Below are 22,684 nucleotides of genomic sequence, written 5' to 3'. Positions count from 1 at the left end.
TTTGGAATTTTGCAGGGTTTTTCTCTGGCCACCATCAGTCCCTTTCCTGTCCTTTTCCTATTTTAGTCAGTGAGGGCCTCACCTTTTGCTAATCCTATCATCTATCTGTGTATTGTGTTTTCCTATATCACTGCAGTCTTTGAATGTGGGGGGCTTGCTATTCTTATCTATTTTCTGAGGCAGAGAGTTATTCATCTTTCCTTCCTTTAGGATAGTTAGTTCTCTGGCTCGGTTCGTGGTGCACAGGATGTTAGTTCACTCCTCGGCTACTTCTAGTGTTGATAGTTAGTAAGGGGATGGCGGCCAGATTAGTTGCCAATGCTCTTGTCACCTTTTACCAATGATTTGTGGTGGTCTTCCATGGTTCCGGATCATAACACCTCCCGTAAGGGAAGAAAACATAATCTACCTAAATGTAAATATGTTAAAATGTTTTACCCGTTTTATCTCCTTTTTTCTAGTTCAATAAACGGGGGTGGTCAGACAGCCCTCAGACGGTCTGTGTTTAACCAAGGGGGAGTGTGACACCCTGGCAAAACCAGTTAGTCACAGCTAGGCCCCCGCATTACACCTTCCCTCACTAGGAAACACACAGCCAACCAGAAACCCTACTCACCCCCCTTAGGGAAAGATAGACACACCAGTGGGCGTGACCAGGTGGTTGGGACACGCCCACCCATGGGGTCCAGACACCCCGGGGCGGGAAAACATGTAGATTAGTTTGTGGTTCACTTTGGAGAGGAGTGTGGGCTGGAGCTAAGTGTAGCTCCAGCAGGAGAGTTCAAGTTGAACGGTACCAGGGTAGGAGCCCTGGTGCCACTGGCTAGGAGGCAGACGGTGGTCTCCGTCAGCAGGAGACGGGAAGACGGCTCGACAGAACTGAGGTGGACCGGGACAGGGTTGTAGCCCACCGGTACCGACACGGGGAACCGACCCGGAAACCGTAGCACAAAGGGGGGTAATCGGACCCTGAAGCCAGGACCAGAACCAACTGGAGCTGGTTAATTAACCGATTGAGGCCAGGACTAGAGGTCCTGTCCCACCCAAAGTCCCTCATATTAGACAACAGCCCACTGATTAGGGATAAGAGGTCACCGCCAGGGCCCATAGATTCCACGGGCCAGCGTCTGCGGGCACGGCTCCTTAGGCCACATCCAGACGGGAGCGGACTCCTGAGTTTTACACTAGGAAAGTCCACCTTTCACACAGCAGTGCAGGACAAGGATAGAGACCACCAGCCGGATGGGGGACCAGAATGGAACCGGCCACGGCACCGGCCACCATCACCTTGGTTTACCAGAGACTTGTGTGTTTTACTAACAGTGAACTCACCAGGACCCCCTGCGGTCGCCATCCCCTGCACGTGCCAACCGAGTCCCGTGGCCACCGTCCCTGCCTAGAGGGGTTAACAACTTGCTGCACAACATCTCCCACGAGTGCCCCGTAACAGAAGCGGTGGTGTCCCACCTCACCACACACCGTGGGTGGCGTCACGAACTTAATACAGGCCAGCCCGTACATATACATCCCCCCATTTATTCGGTGCGTCCGCGAGACCCCCGGGTCCGGAGACCCTCGAGCCACCACCCCTGAAGGCCCGGATCTGAGCAGCGGCGGCTGCTGGCACGGGGGCCGCACACCCACATAGTAGGAGACTAAGGGGTACTTTGCACGTTGCGACATCGACATGGGGTCAAATCGAAAGTGACGCACATCCGACGTCTCTGTCGACATCGCAGTATGTCAATCCTTTTACAGACGATTAACGAGCGCAAAAGCGTCGTTATCGTATGATCGGTGTAGGGTCCGACATTTCCATAATTTTGCAGCAGCGACGGTACGATGTTGTTCCTCGTTCCTGCGGCAGCACACATCGCTGTGTGTGAAGTTGTAGGAGCGAGTAACATCACCTTACCTGCGTCCCGGCTGCAATGAGGAAGGAAGGAGGTGGGCGGGATGTTTACGTCCCGCTCATCTCCGCACTCCGCTTCTATTGGCCGCCTGCCATGTGACGTCGCTGTGACGCCGCACAACCCGCCCCCTTAGAAAGGAGGCGGGTCGCCGGCCAGAGCGACGTCGCAGGGCAGGTGAGTGCATGTGAAGCTGCCGTAGCGATAATGTTCGCTACGGCAGCAATCACAAGATATCACTGCTGCGACGGGGGTGGGGACTATTGCGCTCGACATCGCAGCATCGGCTTGCGTTGTCGTAGTGTGCAAAGTACCCCTAAGGGTATGTGCCCATGACTGCGGGTCCATGAGTCTCCTCCTCAGGAGAACGCAGCTGCTTGTGCCAACGATCCGGGCTCGGGCTGTTGCGTTCTCTCACTTGTGTTCTCCCTACGGAGGATGCATGCGGATCCCCAGCAAACAATTGACATGCTGTGGTCTGGAAAGACGCACCGCAGGTCAGTGTTTGCTGAGGAAAAAACGAGCAAAGTGGGCACGGGATTTCTAGAAATCCATCCACTGTGCTTGTACTATACAACAGTGTTTTGGATGCAGCTGAAGAATGCTGTGTCCAAACCGCTGCAAACACTGCTCGTGGGCACGCGCCTTAAGGATACGTTCCCATGATCCTGGCGAGCTGCTTTTTGTACGCAGCATGTCTTCTCCACAGGAGAATGCAGCGTCCGTGCCCACAATCAGAGTTCAGGGTGTAGAAAATTTTTGCTGTGTTCTACCCCAAGAACACTCGTCTCTGCAAGCATTGTCATGCTGCTGCTCGTCAGCTGTGGAAAAGAAGCACAGTGGGCGGAAGATTTCTGTAAACTTAAATATAAACACGCTGCGTCCAAAATGCTGCTATTCCTGATTGTGGCATGTACCCTTACAGGCCATGCAATTCTCCTCTGGGAAATTAAATATGCAAATTGCTAAGCCTCTTTACATTGTCATGTCAGACATGTCACTCTCCACAGCGAGAAAACGTTACCCCTTAGATCTCAATCAGATGCCTCTTATATAGCCAAATCTGATCTCTTTCTCTGGCCTGAGGAGGGTCAACACCCCGAAACATGTGTCTGCAAATAGAGATTTTGTTTATGCTTTCATCCTAAGTCATTTGTCAAGTCTCATTAAAGGGTTGATAATGACTTTTAGGATTGTTACTTGCAGTAGGTGGCACTAGAGTTCAAATCCTATTCCTTTCTGATGAGGCAATTTGTATACTATGTTGGTAGTGACACAATGGTGCAGAAGTTCACGTGACGCTTTGAGTGAACTTTACACATTACGGCAAAAACTTAAAATGACTGAACTTTGCTCATTGTTTATCCCTGAGGATCGATTGTGAACACAGAAAGGTATAAATTATGTTTGTGTGAATGTGAGCCATGGGTAATGTGCTGCATTACTAGGGGGGATGCATGCACCTGCTGTGAGTGCTGCATTACTAGGGGGGGTACATGAGCCTGCTGTGAGTGCTGCATTACTGGGGGGGATACATGAGCCTGCTGTGAGTGCTGCATTACTGGGGGGGATACATGAGCCTGCTGTGAGTGCTGCATTACTGGGGGGGATACATGAGCCTGCTGTGAGTGCTGCATTACTGGGGGGGATACATGAGCCTGCTGTGAGTGCTGCATTACTGGGGGGGGATACATGAGCCGGCTGTGAGTGCTGCATTACTTGAGGTTATAGGAGGCAATTGCAGGTTATGTAGAGCTCAATCCAAGGAATATCCACACTATTGCCAGCAGAATTGTGAGGCTAGCTATTGTAAGAGCAGAAAATAATGTATCATGCAATAGCAATGTAGTATGAGGTCGGTATTTTCTGTTTATTGAGCCTGACAATTTGGTTTCTTTATTGCATTTAATTGATAGATTTCTTTATAATTTCAGTTAAATGTAACTTAATTTTAAAATAATAATAATAATAATAATTTTATTCATTTATATAGCGCTATTCCACAGCGCTTTACATACATTGTCAAAATCAACAAATGTTAAAATTTTCGCTGTGGAATAATTTGCACTATATAAGCGAGGAAAATAAATAATATATGGGCTTCATGAAAGTACAAAGATAGCTGTAAACCAGGGTCTTCAATTGGCAGGTACTCTAAAGGGTGTGCAGGTTAAATGTCACTGCATTTAAAGGGAACCTGTCACAAGATTTTTTCCTTTTAAACTAAAAATATCACCTTCTGCAGCTTTTGGGCTGCATTCTATGAAGGTGCACATTGGCCCTGACTCCCCTTGCAGACCCCAAAAATAACTATAAAACTTGGCCATTAGGTATGCTAATTACCTGTATTGGCCAGATGGGCGGGCTCATTTTCTGCTCCTGCCCCCCCTCCTGCCGCTGATCACCGTCCTCTTTTCTTGATTGACGGGATGAAGCCTCCGTCTTCATCCTCGTCGCATTTTCAAATCTCGTGCCTGTGCAGTTAGGTCGGTTCGCGCAGGCGCATTTGCTCTGTTATATCACGGGCAGAGCAGAAAACATAGCTGCCCTCGCTTGCGCCGGTGAGCTAAATGCGCAGGCGTGAGATTATGGGCAGGTACGAGCATGGCGCTGGTGAGATCATGCACAGCGCCGACCATAATCTTGCGCCTGCGCATTTAGCTCACCGGTGCGAGCAAGGGCAGCTATGTTTTCTGCTCTTCCCACTCCAGCTCATGGAAGGGTGTTTGATGAGGATCTGTCAACAGAATTTACAATACAAACTACGTACATTAACAAATTGAATTCTGACCCTGAACCATAAATTAGTTAATTTAGACTTCAGACCCTAAAAATTAGATTCCTAATTTCAGACCCCACAAATAATTCAGCCCCCATACTTCAGAGACATGATTTCTGTGTACAGATCATTCAAAAGATATACATACTCAAAATTAATTTTTAGAAACCCGACTCTTGACACATTCACATTGGAGTTAATTTTGGTCTTCCTAAGGGCGGACTGATATAGTTTTGCAATATAACCCATAAGACAATATTACTGCTGTGATTTGAAGCTCCGTTCTTGTAATATCTATTCATTTTAGTGTGATCTCATGGAGGTCTAATGTGAAATGAATCTACCACATTGATATTGCCTTCATCTCTTGTATCTGATTTGGAAAAGATCCAAACATTTGCAATTAACACGATGAAATTAGGAAAAGGGAGGAACCACATAGCTAGGATGTTACATATCCTGGTTGCTTTGGAATATGGGATGTCTCCAGTGTACGGAGCCGCAGAACTCTACACCCGGAGCGTGAAGCCCAGATCTCTACAGGGCTTGTGTCCTCCCATTGTGCGTTGCATCACTATGGCAGGTGTGTGAATGGCGTCATTGAGCCCTCTACTATAAATTGATTAGGGAATGGTAATCATGAGCTTAAATTCATTGTTTTGAAAACATACAATTAAGCAATTTTACATTTCATTGGCTGGTTAATTGAAGAGGAACCAGTCCAAATACTGCATAATCTACTATTAATTATAGCCTGATTACAGCGCAAGCTTAGACGGAATATTAATTTCTGTATGTATTGGTGAATGATTTATTTCTAGATATAGATGAAATTCACAAGTGTTAAACAGACAGGTCTGGCAATGTAAATATTAACGTGCAGATTAACCTTATATCTGCAGGTTAGTAGTGTTTGGGATACAGGCTTTACTTTCATTTTAATATATTGAGCTCACAGATATGAAGGTATCAGTTTAGTCAATTTTCTATAACCAACATGCCCATAGGGATGGTTTAGGAGTAGACAAGAGCAGACCCGTGAATGTTCGGGTTCGGCCGGACTTTAAAAAATAAGTTTGGTTTGGGAGCCGGACTTGATGCCGAACTCCATACAAGTTAATAGGGACCTAAACTTCTGGACTGTAAAATGGTCATAGGAAGGGCTAGGGGTCTGCAAAAGGAAGCAAAATGGGGAAAGAGCCGAACAATTATAAATACCGTGTTTCCCGGGAGATAACACCGCAGTCAGACTCTTTTCTGGCCAGCTTATTAAACGACATGATTATTCACTGCTTCCTTCGCCCACCCTCTGTGCCAGCATCTGTAATTGGTTGCAATCGGACTGTTATACACTCCTCCTGTGCCGATGTCTGTGATTGGTTGCAGTCAGTTTCCTGGATTGTAGTGTAAAAATAAATAAATAATTGAACAAAAATAATGTGTGGTCTCCTCATATTTTGCAAACCAGCCAAGATAAAGCAGCAGCTGGAGGATGATATCAGGCTGGGAAGGGTCCAATATCCATGACTCTTCCCACCCTGATAATAGCAGCCCACCGCTGTCAGCTTTACCTTGGATGGTTATCGAAGATAGGGGGGACCCAACATCTTAAATATTGATAAAAAAAAAAATGGTATCCCCCTATTTTTGACAACCAACCAAAGTAAAGCCGACAGCTGGGCCCTCGTATTATCATGCTGGGAATGCCCATGGATTTTGGAGCTTTCCAGCCAAAAAAATATCAGCCCACAGCCTCCCCAGAAGTCGCTCATCACATTAGATGCACCAATTCTGGCGCTTCACCGTGCTTGATTGCCTGACGGGGCAATATATGGGGTTTATGATTTGTCAAAAATCATAGCTGCCATCAAATCCCAGGTTAGTAGTGGAGAGGAGTGGACACCCCCATTATTAACCATGTAAGTCAAAAAAATAAACACAAACACAGAAAAATGCTTTATTTGAAATAACAACTCTCTTTCAACCATTTATTAATCCACAATAACGTCCCATGACAATCCTCAGCTCTGCTAAATCTGGAGGCTGCGGTGTGCAGTGACATTAGAAAATGTGACCGGTCACTACAGGCTCAGGAACACACTGAGGGCAGCAATGTGAGAAGCGGTGACTTCTCAGGTAACCAGATTTCACTGCTGGGGGCTCCCACGGTACCAACTGTGAGCATAGTTGAACTCCTTATCAGACTGCTTGACACAATGGCAGAACAGTCAGGCAGCAAGTTCGCCTGCGGTCACAGCTGGAGTTTACCATGGTACCAACAGGTGAACTCACGCAGTTCGGCAGTGAGTTCACAGCTGGTGGTTTCCACTGTACCCTTTATGTGACCCGCCAACTGAGAGACAGCAGGTGAAACTGCTGCTGGAATGTCAGACTGTGTGACCCAGCGGCAGAGCAGTCTGGCAGAGAGCTTACCTGCGGTCACAGTTGGTACCGTGGGATGAACCAGAAGTGATCGCGGGTGAACTTGCTGCAGGACTGCTCTGCTCTGTCAGCGAGTTTACCGGAGTTCACAGCTGGTGGTTCCCACAGTACCTAATATGTGAGCCGCCAACTGTGACTGCAGGTGAATGCTCTGCCGGACTGCGTGTCACAGCTGGTGGTTCTCATGGTACCAATTGTGACTGCAGGTAAACTCACTGTTGGACTTCTCTGCCACTGTGTCACACGATCCAGCAGTGAGTTCACCTGCAGTCACAGTTGGTCCCATCGGAGCCTACCCCACTGCCCTCAGTGTGTTCTGGAGGCTGCGATGCCCCATCAAGTTTTCTAATGTCACTGCGCACTGCAGCCTTCGGATGTAGCAAAGCCAAGGATCATCATGGGACGTCATTGTGCATTACGTCAGACCTGCAGGGGTGTTTTGGGGGTTAATAAAGAGATGAGGGCGGCACGGTGGCTCAGTGGTTAGCACTGCAGTCTTGCAGTGCTGTGGTCCTGGGTTCAATTCCCACCAAGGACACCATCTGTAAGGAGTTTGTATGTTCTCCCCGTGTTTGCGTGGGTTTCCTCCGGGTACTCCGGTTTCCTCCCACACTCCAAAAACATACAGTTAGGGACCTTAGATTGCGAGCCCCAATGGAGACAGTGTTGCCAATGTATGTAAAGTGCTATGGAATTAATAGCGCTATATAAATGAATAAATTATTATTATAAGAGGGTATTTGTTTTTGTTTTTTTTTAAACATCTTTTTTTTTTTTTATTAAACTTTTAAACATAACAGAAAGGGAAGCAATAACTTGTTCAAAGAATTAGACAGTGTACATGACATTGATATGCTCAACATTCGAGCAGTGTACCTTGCAGATTACTATAGTGGTAGTTACAACCTTTTTAATTTAAGCTATATGAAAAAAAAGGAAAAGAAGACATGTACACAAAGAGACAATGAACAATGAGTGAGAATGTGAACCACTCCACAATTATGCCTCTGTGATGGTATCAGCCACCGATTCCATATAATGCACATTAAGTAATTGCTGATGTCCCTAAAGCCCCCAATGTCCCCCCCAGGTCTTCCAGACAGTACCATTCAGTATGGCGAAAAGGACTGACTATTTTCAGAATTTCCTGAGGACTATAGTGGAACCCTATAAACTGTTTCCACAGCGGAAAAACTTTCCCTGCTGATTTTTCTTTGCTCCTTTCAGCTTCTAGCAATTCCAGCCCTAATAATTGTTTCATTTGAGATATTATTTATCCCATTGATGGAATATTTGGTTTAAGCCACTCACTAAAAAGATTTCGTAGAGCCACAATTAAAAATGTGTGAATATTTCTAGGGATCTTCACTTTGTCTATCCCAAGTTGAGATTCAGATTCAGGGGGACGAAGCTGATGGAAAAGCAAAGCCTGTGGCGATTGTGGAAGTTTTGTTCCCCAACATGCCTGGATCTGGTCTCTTATTAGCTTCCAGTACCGTATTTTTCGGACTATAAGACGCATCGGACTATAAGACTCACCCTGGTTTTAGAGCAGGAAAATGGGAAAATAAAACTTTAAGCAAAAAATGTGGTCATGACACACTGTTATGGGGCGAGGATCTGCTGCTGACACTGTTATGGGGGTAATGTCCCCAAATTCTCTACTAAGGTACCCCATCCTGGTAATGATCCTCCTGCCTTGTATATGATCCTGCTATAAACCCCCATCCAGCCTGTTCACATACCCCCCCCATCCAGCCTGTTCACATACCCCCCCCATCCAGCCTGTTCACATACCCCCCCATCCAGCCTGTTCACATAGCCCCCCCATCCAGCCTGTTCACATACCCCCCCCCCCATCCAGCCTGTTCACATTACCCCCACCCCCCCATCCAGCCTGTTCACATAACCCCCACCCCCCCCCATCCAGCCTGTTCACATAACCCCCACCCCCCCATCCAGCCTGTTCACATACCCCCATCCTGCTATATGCCCCCATCGTGCTCATATACCATCCTGGTATATGGCCTGTATCCTATAGCACAGAGAAAAAAATAAACGTTTATACTCACCTTTTCCTCACTCCCTGCAGCACCGATCATATCTTCCTCTCTGGCACGCTGACCTGTGTGTGTGGAGCCGTTCCCCTGCAGCACGCGATGTCTTCCTGTCTGTGCCGATCAGCTGACCAGCTCAGCACAGATCAGCTGACCGGCACAGATCAGCTGACCGGCACAGACAGGAAGACATCGCGTGCAGCAGGGGGTCGGCTCCACACACGGGGACGGGTGAGTGTACTGATTCACTGCACCCCGCGCTGGTAATGACGCGCGGGGGGCAGTGAATGCAGCCGCACATGATCACTCCAGGCTGTAATTGCCAGGGGTGATCACGGCCGGCTCTTTACTATGCGCGCGTCCCCGCTCGTCCTCCCGCCCACCTGTCAGTGCCGGCTTCAGCGCTGAGAGATGGGCGGGAGGATGGGCGTGCATATGTAATGAGCGGGCCCACGTGGTCACGGCAGGCGCTGCTGCTGCCTGCTCGTGCCCCCGATGACCTGCAGCACCCTCATTCCCGGCCGAAGCCCTATAGTCAGACCATAAGACGCACCCCCAACTTTCCCCCAACATTTGGGGGAAAAAAAGTGCGTCTTATGGTCCGCAAAATACGGTAAGTTACTACTTCTGTGCATTCCCACACCCCGTTCCAAAGGTTTGTAAAGGGCACCTTGCATTTAGGACATGCTGTAATTCTGTCAGGGCAGCTATGGGAAGGCGGGATGTTAAATCCATACAGCGCTGTGTGCATGAGTTTAAAATAAGTCTCCCTCCATCTCTCACACAAGATGGATTTTCTCACCCGTTCCCACCCTTGCAGTATTGTCTCAGCTATATCCAGATCTCCAGTCCACCTCTCCCATGTCCTGAACAGTTTACTGTGTCTTGCTTTCAAAAATTTGTGTCTTATGTTACCATACAGTGAGGAAATGCTCACCATCTGGGTGCATTGGCCAATAATTTCATCTAGGGCATGAGAGGTAGCTTCCTTTTCTAACTGTCTGAGTCTGGATTGACAGAAAGACCGGAGCTGCAGGACCTGCATGAAATGCTTACTATGTATCTGAAATTTGAGCATGATTTCTTGTGGAGACATCCATTTTTTATCCTCTAAACTCATAATACTCCCCGCCTTCCGTAAATGGTCACTTGTCTGTCCAATTACCGCCCTGACCTCTGCTCCCTGGGGGAATTCGGGGTGGCCAAATATTGGCATATGTTTAGAGATCAAGAAGGGGAGTTGGAAAGCTTTCCTTACTATTTTCCAGCACATTATAGTGTCCCTTAGTAGAAAGGAGGATTTTACCGACTGTGGCAGTGTGGCTTGTTTAGTGTGGATAAGAGCAGTTAGGTCCCAGGGGGCGGCGAACTGTCGTTCTATATGTGTGTTTGAGTAACAACTCGTGTCGTGCATCCAATCCACCACATGCCTGAACAAAGAGGCGATATTGTAAGCCCGTATGTTTGGGAAATTAACCCCTCCTTCATTTCTTGATAGCATCAATTTTTCTACAGCGATTCTGGGTCTTTTACCTGTCCAAATAAAGTGTGTAAAGGCCTTCTTCAATTTGTTTATGTCTGAGTGTTTTAAAATCAGGGGTAGGGTTTGCAAGGGGTATAGGAGTCTGGCAAAGCTAATCATTTTGATCAAATGACATCTACCCAGAAGGGATATTGGTAAGTGATGCCACCTTTGCAATTCCTCCAATATTTTACCTATCAGGGGAGTATAGTTTAGTGAGTATAATTGATCTGGTCGCCTCCCTATCTTTATACCCAAATACGATATATGTGACTTTGAGACACGGAGCTCCAAACCCAGCTTCCTCCAGTGCTCCAGGGGTGTTTTTTCTCCTAGTTCTAAAAGTTCGCTTTTGTTAATATTGATCTTGTAGCCCGAGTATTCCCCAAATTTCTGAATAAAATCAAAAATATCTCTTAACTGTGCTAGTGGTCGTGACAGGAACAATATGACATCATCTGCAAAAAGAGCAATTTTGACTATATCCTTGCCTACTTTAATTCCGTCAAATAGATCAGTCTCCTCCACATATCTAGCAAAGGGTTCCATGGCCAGGTTAAATAGCAATGGTGACATTGGACAGCCCTGTCTGGTCCCTTTTGTGTAGGTGAAAAGGAGCAGAGAGGAATCCAGGAGTATGTATTCTGGCTATAGGGCTGTTGTATACCCCGTCCAAGTATGTTCTAAATTTGCCTTTTAAATTGAAAGTGTCCAGTGTCGCCCCCAACCATTCCCAACTGACATTATCAAATGCTCTCTCTGCATCTAGAGTTAGGAGAGCTGGTCTGTCACCTGAGTGTTGCTGTCGTCCCACCACATCCAACACTGTCAAAACCTTCCTTATGTTCTTAACTGCAGCCCTCCCTTTAACAAACCCCACCTGAGCCGGTTTCACCAACTGAGGAAGCACCCCTGCCAAACGCTCAGCCATTATTTTAGACATAATTTTTTGGTCTAGGTCAATTAGTGAAATAGGTCTGTAGGAGCCTGCCTCTAGGGGGTCCTTTCCTTGTTTCGGTATTACTTTGATGTACGTCTCTTTGGATCTGACTGGAATGTCTCCTGTTGTCAAAATAGTGTTGTAATAAGTGGTCAATGTCAGGGAAATCTGTTCTTTAAGTGCCTTATAAAACTCCCCACTATACCCATCATGACCGGGTGCCTTCCCATTCTAAAGATGACTAATAGTTTGCTTTACCTCCTCTTCGTTAATATCCGCATTAATTACATCCAACTGCTCCTGTGTAAGTTTTGGGAGAGATAAATGTTGGAGGAAGGATCTGCCCTCTGTTATGTTGGTGTGTGAGGATTTATATAGGTCTTTATAAAAGTCTTGTAGTATGGCATTTATGTTTTTGGGATCGGAAGTTACCTTTCCTTGTCTATCTTTTATTCTGACTATGGGAGATACTTGAGAGTGCCCCTTCGCTAATCTCGCCAATAATTTACCCGCCTTGTTACCATATCTGAGTAATTCAACTTCTTGTCTAGTTCGATACATCTGCTCCCTTCTGTCTAACCACATCTCAAACTCTTGTTTGACCAGTTTCCAATGTTCTCTATTTTGAGCTGAGGGATTCTGCAAGAACTCTGTGTAAGCTTGTCTGAGTTTTGCACTCGATTCGGAATACCCCTCCTTCACCTTTTTCTTGAGGGAAGAGACATACATTAAAATTCTGCCTCTCAGCACAGTCTTTGCCGTATTCCAAAACAGAGCAGTTTGATCTATGTGTTCTCTGTTGTCAAATATAAACTCCTCCCACCAGCAGCGCAATTTGTCATTAAATCCCTCATCCTTCGTAAGGAAGGCTGGAAACCTCCATATAAAGTCTGTCCCCCTAACCACCTTGTCCGTCAGTTCCATACCCACTGGGGCATGGTCTGATATGACCAAATCATATATTTCAACCGATTTCAGTCTATTCAATAAACTCTCAGAGGTCAAAAGATAATCGATCCTTGACCAGGATTGGTGGACATGGGAAAAATGAGTAAACTCTCTAGCGTCAGGATGTAGCCAGCGCCAGACATCCCTCAACCCAGTCTGGTTAAGAAGAGAAGGGAGTGCATTTTCTTCTCTATGAGGGGCCCTGCTCTGGCTCCTTCTGTTTTCATCTATTTTATGTACTGTGTTAAAGTCACCACCGGTGATTATCAGAGGTGAATTGTCAAGAATAATCTTCCTTTCTATATCTTCAAAGAAGGATTTATTTGAACTATTAGGACCATAGATGTTTTGTATAGAATAGGTTTCACCCCCATGATCTATAGTGACCCGAACCCACCTCCCCTGGTCGTCACACTCCTGGGACAATAGCTGAAAAGCAAAATTCCGGTGGAATAAGATCACTACCCCTGCATGTCTCCCCTGTGCTGCCGAACCCACTACAGTCCCAACCCAGAATCTTTTAAGTCTGAAAAAAATCTTCTTTTCCCAAATGATTTTCCTGAAGAAGAACGATATCTGGGGAGAATCGTTTGAGGTGTCTCAATACCTTAGATCTTTTATTCGGGGACCTCAGGCCTTTTACATTCCAGGAAATGATAATCATAAGGGTCCCTGTGGAATCTATTTACTGCTTTTTACTGGTCCCTTGTGGAGGTGTTGCACAGCACTCTGAGTCTCTCAGTGACTCTTAAAAGAAAGAAGATGTTAGAAGAAGAAACAAAAAACTAGAAAAACACAGCAAAGCAATCAACACTTAGTCAACAGTAACTTTAAATTCGTTGTGCACTGTAGTGTGTTCCCAACTCTACACACCACCAAAAGTGCTCTGGACTTCACTTTTTTCTGAAGATGAGTGTACTTGGTTACACAATCATAATAAAGAAGCTCATCTTGCACCATAGGAAATAGATACAAAAGAATACCAGGGTGCCGTCCATATCTCTTACTTACACCCACCCAATTTGACCAAGTCGGTTATTTCGTTACTTCCCTCGCCGAACCACAGGATACATCCCCAAGGAAGGAGGGTATAGATTGTGTGGACAAGCATCCCCCGGCTCGGCGAGTCACCCATGTCCCAAGGCAGCCCATAATCCTCCCCCACTAGATCCCTGCCAACCTTTGCTCACAAAGATAGTTTGTTCAATAACTTGATATCCCCACCAAGACACTGCGGCATAACTCCAGTCTATTAAAAGGAAAAGTAGGTAAGAGGATGAATCAAGGCGTCAGACAGACTGTCACTGAGGTTTTTCATCTTCTGTGGTCCGTAGATCTCTGAGATTTCGGTGACTGTTGCCGTTTGTCCCCCTTCCGATCTCTTCTTCTCTCTGCAATTTTTGCCGATTGTAATATTTTGTCCATGTCTCTTTCTGCATCCTTTGCCGAGTTGTAAACAATACTGTTGCCATCCTTTTGAAAAATCCTCAGCAGGGCCGGATACTGAAGCGTAAAACTTCTTTTGGCTTGAAATAGGGAGACACAAATCTTGCTAAAGGCTCTTCTTCGCTTGGCCACGTCTGCAGAGTAATCCTCGAATAAGAGGAGCCTCATACCTCTTATGATCAGTGGTTGAGTTTGCTGTCTATAAGCCCTTATGATGTCAAATTTATCGTTATAGTCTAGAAATTTCATAATCACTTGGCGTGGTCTTATTGCCTGATCTCCGGATTCTCGATTATGGGAACGCAGGTCTGGGCCCACCCTGTGAGCTCTTTCAACTCTACATCCTCTGTTGATTCCCAAGGCTGTCGGCAGATCCCTTTCACACAAGCGTTGCAGTTCGGCAGTCGGGACTGCTTCAGATAGTCCCACTAATCTTAGATTGCTGCGTCTGGATCTATTTTCGAGATCTTCAACTTTGTCTGTTAGTCGTTTTGTCTCTGCAACAGTTTCTTCCAGCTGTGAGGACATTTGTTTATTTTCCTCCTCCAGAGAAGACACCCTCTGCTGCAGCTCCTCTATCTGTCCTTTATGTTTGTTTAGTTCTCCCCGGAAGTTATGGAGGGCATTCTGGATAGCTTGCTCCAAGGTTTTCTGAATCCCTGGCATGATGTTGGCTGTGACCTCCGCCGCCATATTTTTGTAGTCTATCGTTTGCGGTTGCTGGGCATCCTCCCTGCTGCCATCATTAGGATTGTTTATTGAGTCATCACTGAAGGCACTGTGGAGCGATTGAAATACCTCTGCAAAGACTTGTTCCTCCAAAGGGCTTGATGCCATGTCTCCCTCCCTTTTGCTGCCTGCTCTGACCTCTGCTTGGCGATAATGGTCTGATTTTTGCGCGCTACGTAGAAGGTAGCGATCCATAGGTCGCTGGTCCGCTGGCTGGGAGAAAAGTTCCTCTTTATCAGGAGGGGAATACCCAGTTGAAAATTGAGGATCCTGTTTTAGGATTTATTTATTTACTTCCAGTCCTCTTAGGCTATGTGCCCACGCTACAGGATTTACCGCGGATTTTGCCGCGGATTTACCGCGGATTTGCCGAAAATCTGCAGCAGCAGCACTTCCAAGCCATTTCAATGGCATTTTGGAAATGCTGTGCCCATGCTGCGGATTTTTCCGCTGCGGATTTGCCGCGGATTTTGATCCGGAAAAATCTGCAGCATGTCAATTGTTTGGTGCAGATTTGGTGCGGATTTTTGGTTTTGAATGGGGAAAAAAAAAAAAAAAATCCGCGGCAAATCCGCGGGTGCGGATTTGCCGCGAAAGTCGCGGATTTTCAGGCAGAAAAATCCGCAGGGACATTCTAGCGTGGGCACATAGCCTTAGAAGCCAGCAACCATTACATTGGGTGCAGTTCTTTATGTTGGCCACTGGGGGAGAGTGTTATTTGAGATTTTTTTTTTTTTTTTTCTTCAAAGTGAGGTGCTATGACTGCCTCAGTCCACCAGATGTCGCTCTTTTCCCCAAACAGCAATTCACTGAGTAATGGCTGGTGTCTGAAAGCAGAATTGTTTCCCGCCCAAATATGGTCGAGGTGATCAACGGAGCCTGGAGCAGTCTAGCAGCACCTCCTCCACTCCTCTGCTGCCACTTTTCTGCCAGTCTGTCCTCTGAGAGTCCCTGGTCTCTCTCCTGCCTTAGATCTTCCTCCCTGCTACAGGTGGCAGGCTTTCCTCCTCAGCCCAGGTGAGAGCACTGTCTGGCTTGCCCCCAGGGAATGAGATCACCAGTGGGGGGTCACTCCAGTGCCTCAGAATCACGGGCCTATCCCAGAGGGGGGGGTAGGGGTATATGCAGGGCTCAGGTCTCCAGCTTCCCTCACTGCACGATCTATAGTGGCACACTGCTGCAGAACTTCCCTCCTACCGCCTCCACGTTGCTTCAGACAGAGAGGTGATTGCAGTGTCTGCTCCCCCGCTCTCCTCCTCGGTCAGAAAGTTCTCCGGTCTCAGATCTAGCAGATGCTCGAGTGGTGGGGGTTATATGCAGGGATGGCTTATACCCGGTGGCAGGTCTGCCTTAGGACGCTGGATGGGGACGGATCTTGCCCTGGCTTTCAGTTTGATCTCTGGCTGATGCTGGAGCTCTTCACTGCACGTCTTACATCCTCAGCGCAGGAGCCGGAAGTGTTTTTTTTTTTTAATTTCAAATGAAGGATTTTTTTGTGATTTCCAAATCACATCTATCATTAACCCCATATATTCCCCCAATTCCCATAGCACCAGGGCAGTCAGGATGAGCCAGAAAAGTGCCAGAATTGGTTCATCTAATCTGATGTGCCAATTCTGGGGTAACTACGTACTACTATTTTAGGCTTGGGGAGGCTAATAACCATGGCTCTTCCCACCCTGCTAAATACTATTCCCAGCTATCTGCTTTACCTTGGCTAGTTATCAAAAATGAGGGGGCCCCACACCGTTTGTTTTTTTTTAATTATTTATTTAAATAATTTAAAAAATGGCATGGGATCCCCCTCTATTTTGGATAATCAGCCAAGGTAAAGCAAACCGCTGTGGGTTGCAGCTTGTAATTGTCTGTTTTACCAGCACTTCTTATAAAACCTAGAGCAAGGACCCACGTCATATTATTATTATTATATTATTTTATTTTTTTTTTATACAAGTGGTGCACCGACCAATCACAGTTATGCCAATATTTGACATGGCTGTGATGGAGTCCTAAGTGCCCATACCGATTTAAGCTATGCATCCTTTCAACAAGTTTTATTCGGATGACAGACCGTACAAGGAAAAAGTCCATGTTCGGGTCTGAGACCCAATGTTCGGGTCTGAGACCCAATGTTCGGGTCTGAGACCCAATGTTCGGGTCTGAGACCCAATGTTCGGGTCTGAGACCCAATGTTCGGGTCTGAGACCCAATGTTCGGGTCTGAGACCCAATGTTCGGGTCTGAGACCCAATGTTCGGGTCTGAGACCCAATGTTCGGGTCTGAGACCCAATGTTCGGGTCTGAGACCCAGTGTTCGGGTCTGAGACCCAGTGTTCGGGTCTGAGACCCAGTGTTCGGGTCTGAGACCCAGTGTTCGGGTCTGAGACCCAATGTTCGGGTCTGAGACCCAATGTTCGGGTCTGAGACCCAATGTTCGGGTCTGAGACCCAATGTTCGGGTCTGAGACCCAATGTTCGGGTCTGAGACCCAATGTTCGGGTCTGAGACCCAATGTTCGGGTCTGAGACCCAATGTTCGGGTCTGAGACCCAATGTTCGGGTCTGAGACCCAATGTTCGGGTCTGAGACCCAATGTTCGGGTCTGAGACCCAATGTTCGGGTCTGAGACCCAATGTTCGGGTCTGAGACCCAATGTTCGGGTCTGAGACCCAATGTTCGGGTCTGAGACCCAATGTTCGGGTCTGAGACCCAATGTTCGGGTCTGAGACCCAATGTTCGGGTCTGAGACCCAATGTTCGGGTCTGAGACCCAATGTTCGGGTCTGAGACCCAATGTTCGGGTCTGAGACCCAATGTTCGGTACGACCCCTGAACTACAGTTCTGGTTCGCTCATCCCTACTTACGACGGTTGCTCCTACTGACAGATCCCTTCAGAGCACCACTACATAATTTTTTACTTTTCTTTCTCAGTGCTGGAGTGGCACATTAAAGGTAGGTCCCCTGTCCCAGGTATTATACCACCCTCTGGGGTTTTCCTGCATCACCATCCTGTGAGTTTAACTTCTTACCGGTCAGAAGTCAGAAGTTATGTCACAAGTTCTCAATATAACTTTATCAGTGTAAGAATGAGGCCAGAACTAAACTCTCATAGAGTTGAATTGAGTTGTGACTTCTGGCATTCTCCAGCAAATACCTGAGTTGCCGACAAGTCACAAATCAGTGGAGACCGACAAGGGTGTTAGAGATAGAAAAAGACATCGGAAAGTGAGTAAAAGACTGGGGTCAGAGGACTAAGGGTACCGTCACACTAAGCGACGCAACCAGCGATCCCACCAGCGATCTGACCTGGCAGAGATCGTTGGTGCGTCGCTATATGGTTGCTGGTGAGCTGTGAATGAGGCAGATCTCCACAGCGATCAGAAATCAGCCACCAGCCACCTGTGTAACGATGCTGTGCTTCGTAACCATGGTACACATCGGGTTACTAAGCAAAGCGCTTTGCTTGGATACCCGATATGTACCTTGGTTACCAGCTTACCGCAGGCTGCCAGAAGCCTGCTTCCTGCACATTTAGATCGTTGGCTCCCGCTGTCAAACACAGCGATATGTGCTTCACAGCGGGAGAGCAACGACCAAAGAATGGTCCAGGACATTCAGCAACGATCGGCGACCTCACAGCAGGGGCCAGGTCATTGCTTGATGACACACACAGCGACATCGCTACCAAGGTCGCTGTTGCGTCACACAAACCGTGACTCAGCAGCAATGTCACTTAGTGAGACGTGGCCTTTAGATTTAAAGCACCATTCCAGCAGTGCAATAAAAAAACAAAATGCTGGAGTGGTACTTTAACCTACTTGCAATCTGGACCTACATTTACCTTACTTTGTGGGAAGAGGTTAATCTAATGTGTATGTAGGCCTGAAGGGTTGCCATAATATTTTCATGAACTTCCAAAACTCTGTTGTCCCCTGTAAAATGCCCATATAGATGGCTTAGGAGGGTTGGTCCTACTGTCAGATTCTCTTTAATCTCAATCCAGCATAGAGTTCCGTGGATGGCACCGGGTCAGACGTTGTGCCATCTGCAGCAGGAGTCAGCCATGGTACATAGCTAAACTTCTGCTGTGTGTTCTGCTACATAATTCCAGTCTCCTCACTTTAACCCTTGAGATGCTGTCATTAGTGACAGGGGCATTTGAGGTGTTTGACATAGGAAGATTGTTCCCTTCGTCAGCCCTTTGTCACGGGGTGACAGCCAACTGATAAGGTGCTGTCAGAACTGTCTTCAGCAGCTATCTCCTCTCTCCTCGTAGATCTGAACTTTCATGTGCAATGGAAAATTGGGTGCAAAGGTAAAATCAGAGGGCAATAGCTTTTCATTAAAAATCCAAGAATCCTACCCTCTTACTCTTATCAGCTGTACATTAAATTTTCCACTTCTTATTGCGGATTTTCCCCTTCTGCATTATGTTGAAGAATGCACAATGAGTCAATTGTTTTTTTAAAAAAAAAGTGTGCTGACAAGTTTGTGTTTATTTGATATATATTGTAATTAGTATTTCAAAGTCAAAAGATAAAAGCATATTTTATTGTTACTTAACATTTTTCTTCAAAGACTCAACTAAATAAACCCTTTTATGTAAAAGCAAAAGTGACGTTAAAAAACAGGGTCTTCCCTTCCTAAGCGACCGATCCAGAAATGTTTTGCTTTGTTTTCATAAACACACTTGTTGACTTCAGAGCTGTGGTTCATCTACGTGGACACATTATTCTATTTCTGCACATTTGGTTACCAAGGGTTTGGCCAAAATAAACATCCATATCCCTGGAGAGTATCAGCCCAATAAAGACCCCTCTGTTATTGTAAGTAGCAGGAACACTGCGGCCCGCTATTTTGGCCTTGTTAAGCAGCCACTGATACTAGCCATAGTTCACTATATTCCTTTCATTACTCACCACACTTCCGTCCTGCCTCTTGGCTGTTCCCAACAGGTGGATGCCCTTATTCAGATTGAGGTCTTATTTGACACATGGTAAGGTTTCTATACTAGAGAGTGTTAGGTACCGTCCCGATTTGGGTACACCTTGTCTCTGTGGGATGGATTTATGCTGTTATGCTGTTTTGATCATAAAATAGTATTTACTAAGTACTCTATGTTTATTTATATGCATTATTGCTTTTACTTATTTACAGCAGGGTATATGTCCATGTTATTTTTATCTTGGGTTTTCTATGTACAGATGTCTACCTGGCTGTTGTGGGGGGGGCGGTGGAGAGGGGTCACAGGAGGAAAAAGCGTCTGCAGGAAGCAGGCAGCTGGGGCATTCACATATGCCCGCTATTTAAAGGGAACCTGTCACCAGTTTTTTTGCCCCATAAGCTGTGGTCACTACCAGTGGGCTCTTATATACAGCATTCTAACATGCTGTATATAAGAGGCCAGGCCGCTGTGTAGAACATAAAAACACTTTATAATACTTACCTAAACCGGTTGCTGCGGTGGATGTGGCTCAAATGGGCGTCTTCGTCCTCCGGTGCCTCCTCTTTCGGCCATCTTCATCCTCCTTCTGAAGCCTGTGTGCATGGCGTGTCTACGTCATACACACTCGCCAATCTCGCGCATGCGCACTACAATACTTTGATCTGTCCTGCTCAGGGCAGATCAAAGTGCGCCTGCTCGGGACCTGAATGCCGGCGAGTGTGTATGACGTTGGACCCGTCATGCACCACGGCTTCAGAAGGACGACTGAGGCAACGACAAAGATGACCGAAAGAGGCGGCACCGGAGGACGAAGATGCCCATTTGAGCCACATCCACCGCAGCGACCGATTTAGGTGAGTATTATAAAGTGTTTGTTATGTTCTACTCAGTGGTTTGGGCTCTTATACACAGCATGTTATATACAGCATTCTAAGAGCCCACTGGTGGTGGCCGCAGCTTATAGGGCAAAAAACTGGTGACAAGTTCCCTTTAAGAAAATTAATACTCACTGCTCCCCACACGCATAATCTGAAGTCAGCGCTGAGAGGTGGGCAGGATTTTGGACGCAATCAACAGTTAATATTTATTTTACATTAGCAGGAGCATGGTGCCAACAGCGGCAGGTATATCAGTGCCGAAGTTGTGCAAATTGATTTCAGCCAGCACGCCAGGCAGCATCAGCCTTGCGCTCAGGTTAATATTTTACTGGAAAAACAGTTTCTACAGCTCACCGGACAACTGGATGTGGATGCAGTGCTCGGATGCCTGGAGCGGCCTCCATGTAGAAGCTTGAAACATGAAAAAGAATGAATCCAGCAACTGCGTAATTAAAAAAAAGCTTGAATAAAAACAGTTAAAATCCATGAAAAATCATGATTGTGAAAAAAGAGGACACACTGTCCGTCAACGCATTTTAAACGGATGACTGTTCTTAATCAGGATAAAGTAAAAGTGAATGCAGCACACGTATAAAACCCTCACAATCTCTAAGGCTGCGTGCCCACGATCAGTGTTTGCAGTGTTTTGGATGTAGCATGCTTCAGCTGCGTCCAAAATGCTGCGTTGTACAGTACAAGTAGAGTGGATGGGATAATAGAAATTCTGTGCCCACTGTGCTTGTTTTTTCAACAGCAAACACTGACCTGCGGTGTGGCTTTCCAGACTGCAGCATGTCAATTGTTTGCTTCGATTTAGCATGCGTCCTCCGTAGGGAAAACACGAGCGAGAGACCGCAGCACACTGAACTCTGATCATGGGTACAAGCAGCTACGGTCTCCTGCGGAGGAGACTCGCGAACCCGCAGGTCAGGACCCTCTGCGTCCAAGAAACAGTGAGTCCTGATCGTGGGCACCTACCCTTAGGGTGGAGCAACAATCACTGTCAATGAAGTATCAATTCACCAAAAGAGCAGTGAACAAAAATTCACAAAGATACAAAAATACAAAAAAATCCCACATAAAAACAATATCAGTGTAATTAATTGCACATCATACAATACAAAAGTGTAAAAGAAGTATACTGTAAATATATATACAGTGTTATACAGAAATACACTCTATACATTGTTAATGTGGTAAATGACTATTCTAGCTGCAAACATCTAGTTTTGAATGCAATATCTACATAGGTCTATAGAGGCCCATTTCCAACAACCACCACTCCAATATTCTAATGGTACATTGTGTTTGATAACTGTGTTAGAAGGCTAATGGATCTTTAGAAATCCCTTGAAAACCCTTGTGCAAGTATGTTAGCACAGCTGAAAACAGATTTGCTGATTAGAGAAGCTATAAAACTGACCTTCCTTTTGAGCTAGTTGAGAATCTGGAGCATTACATTTGTTGGTTTCATTAAACTCTCAAAATGGCCAGAAAAAGAGAACTTTCATGTGAAACTCGACAGTCTATTCTTGTTCTTAGAATAGAAGGATATTCCATGTGAGAAATTGCTAAGAAACTGAAGATTTCCTACAACGGTGTGTACTACTCCCTTCAGAGGAGAGCACAAACAGGCTCTAACCAGAGTAGAAAGAGAAGTGGGAGGCCCAGCTGCACAGCTGAGCAACAAGACAAGTACATTAGAGTCTCTAGTTTGAGAAATCGAATCCTCACAGATCCACAACTGGCAGCTTCGTTAAATAGTACCCGCAAAGCGCCAGTGTCAACATCTACAGTGAAGAGGCGACTCCAGGATGCTGTCCTTCAGGGCAGAGTGGCAAAGAAAAAGCCATATCTGAAACTGGCTAATAAAAGGAAAATATTAATATGGGCAAAAGAACACAGACATTGGACAGAGGAAGATTGGAAAAAGTGTTATGGACAGACGAATCGAAGTTTGAGATGTTTGGATCACACAGAAAAACATTTGTGAAACGCAGAACTACTGATAAGATGCTTGAAGAGTGCCTGACGCCATCTGTCAAGCATTGTGGAGGTCATGTGATGGTCTGTGGTTGCTTTGGTGCTGGT

At 46.2% G+C, this 22,684-nt stretch overlaps 1 protein-coding gene across 3 annotated transcripts in view; it reads left to right on the top strand.

The window, feature by feature from the left end:
• LOC142244256 (enoyl-CoA hydratase EchA19-like) overlaps positions 1–22,684 on the top strand; it is a 167,559-nt gene that overhangs the window by 39,405 nt on the left and 105,470 nt on the right. The window contains exon 1 of one of the 3 annotated variants that reach the window (XM_075316460.1): positions 15,708–15,790. The exons of the other annotated variants lie outside the window; for them this stretch is intronic. The gene's annotated coding sequence lies outside the window, so the exon portion shown is untranslated. Of the gene's footprint in view, positions 1–15,707; positions 15,791–22,684 lie in introns of those variants that run through there. 3 annotated transcript variants of the gene reach the window in all.

The sequence above is a fragment of the Anomaloglossus baeobatrachus genome, chromosome 6 (assembly GCF_048569485.1).
Source record: "Anomaloglossus baeobatrachus isolate aAnoBae1 chromosome 6, aAnoBae1.hap1, whole genome shotgun sequence".
Lineage (NCBI taxonomy): Eukaryota > Metazoa > Chordata > Amphibia > Anura > Aromobatidae > Anomaloglossus > Anomaloglossus baeobatrachus.
The sequence above is the reverse complement of the archived record's forward strand: the minus strand, read 5'-3'. Positions and strand labels throughout refer to the sequence as shown.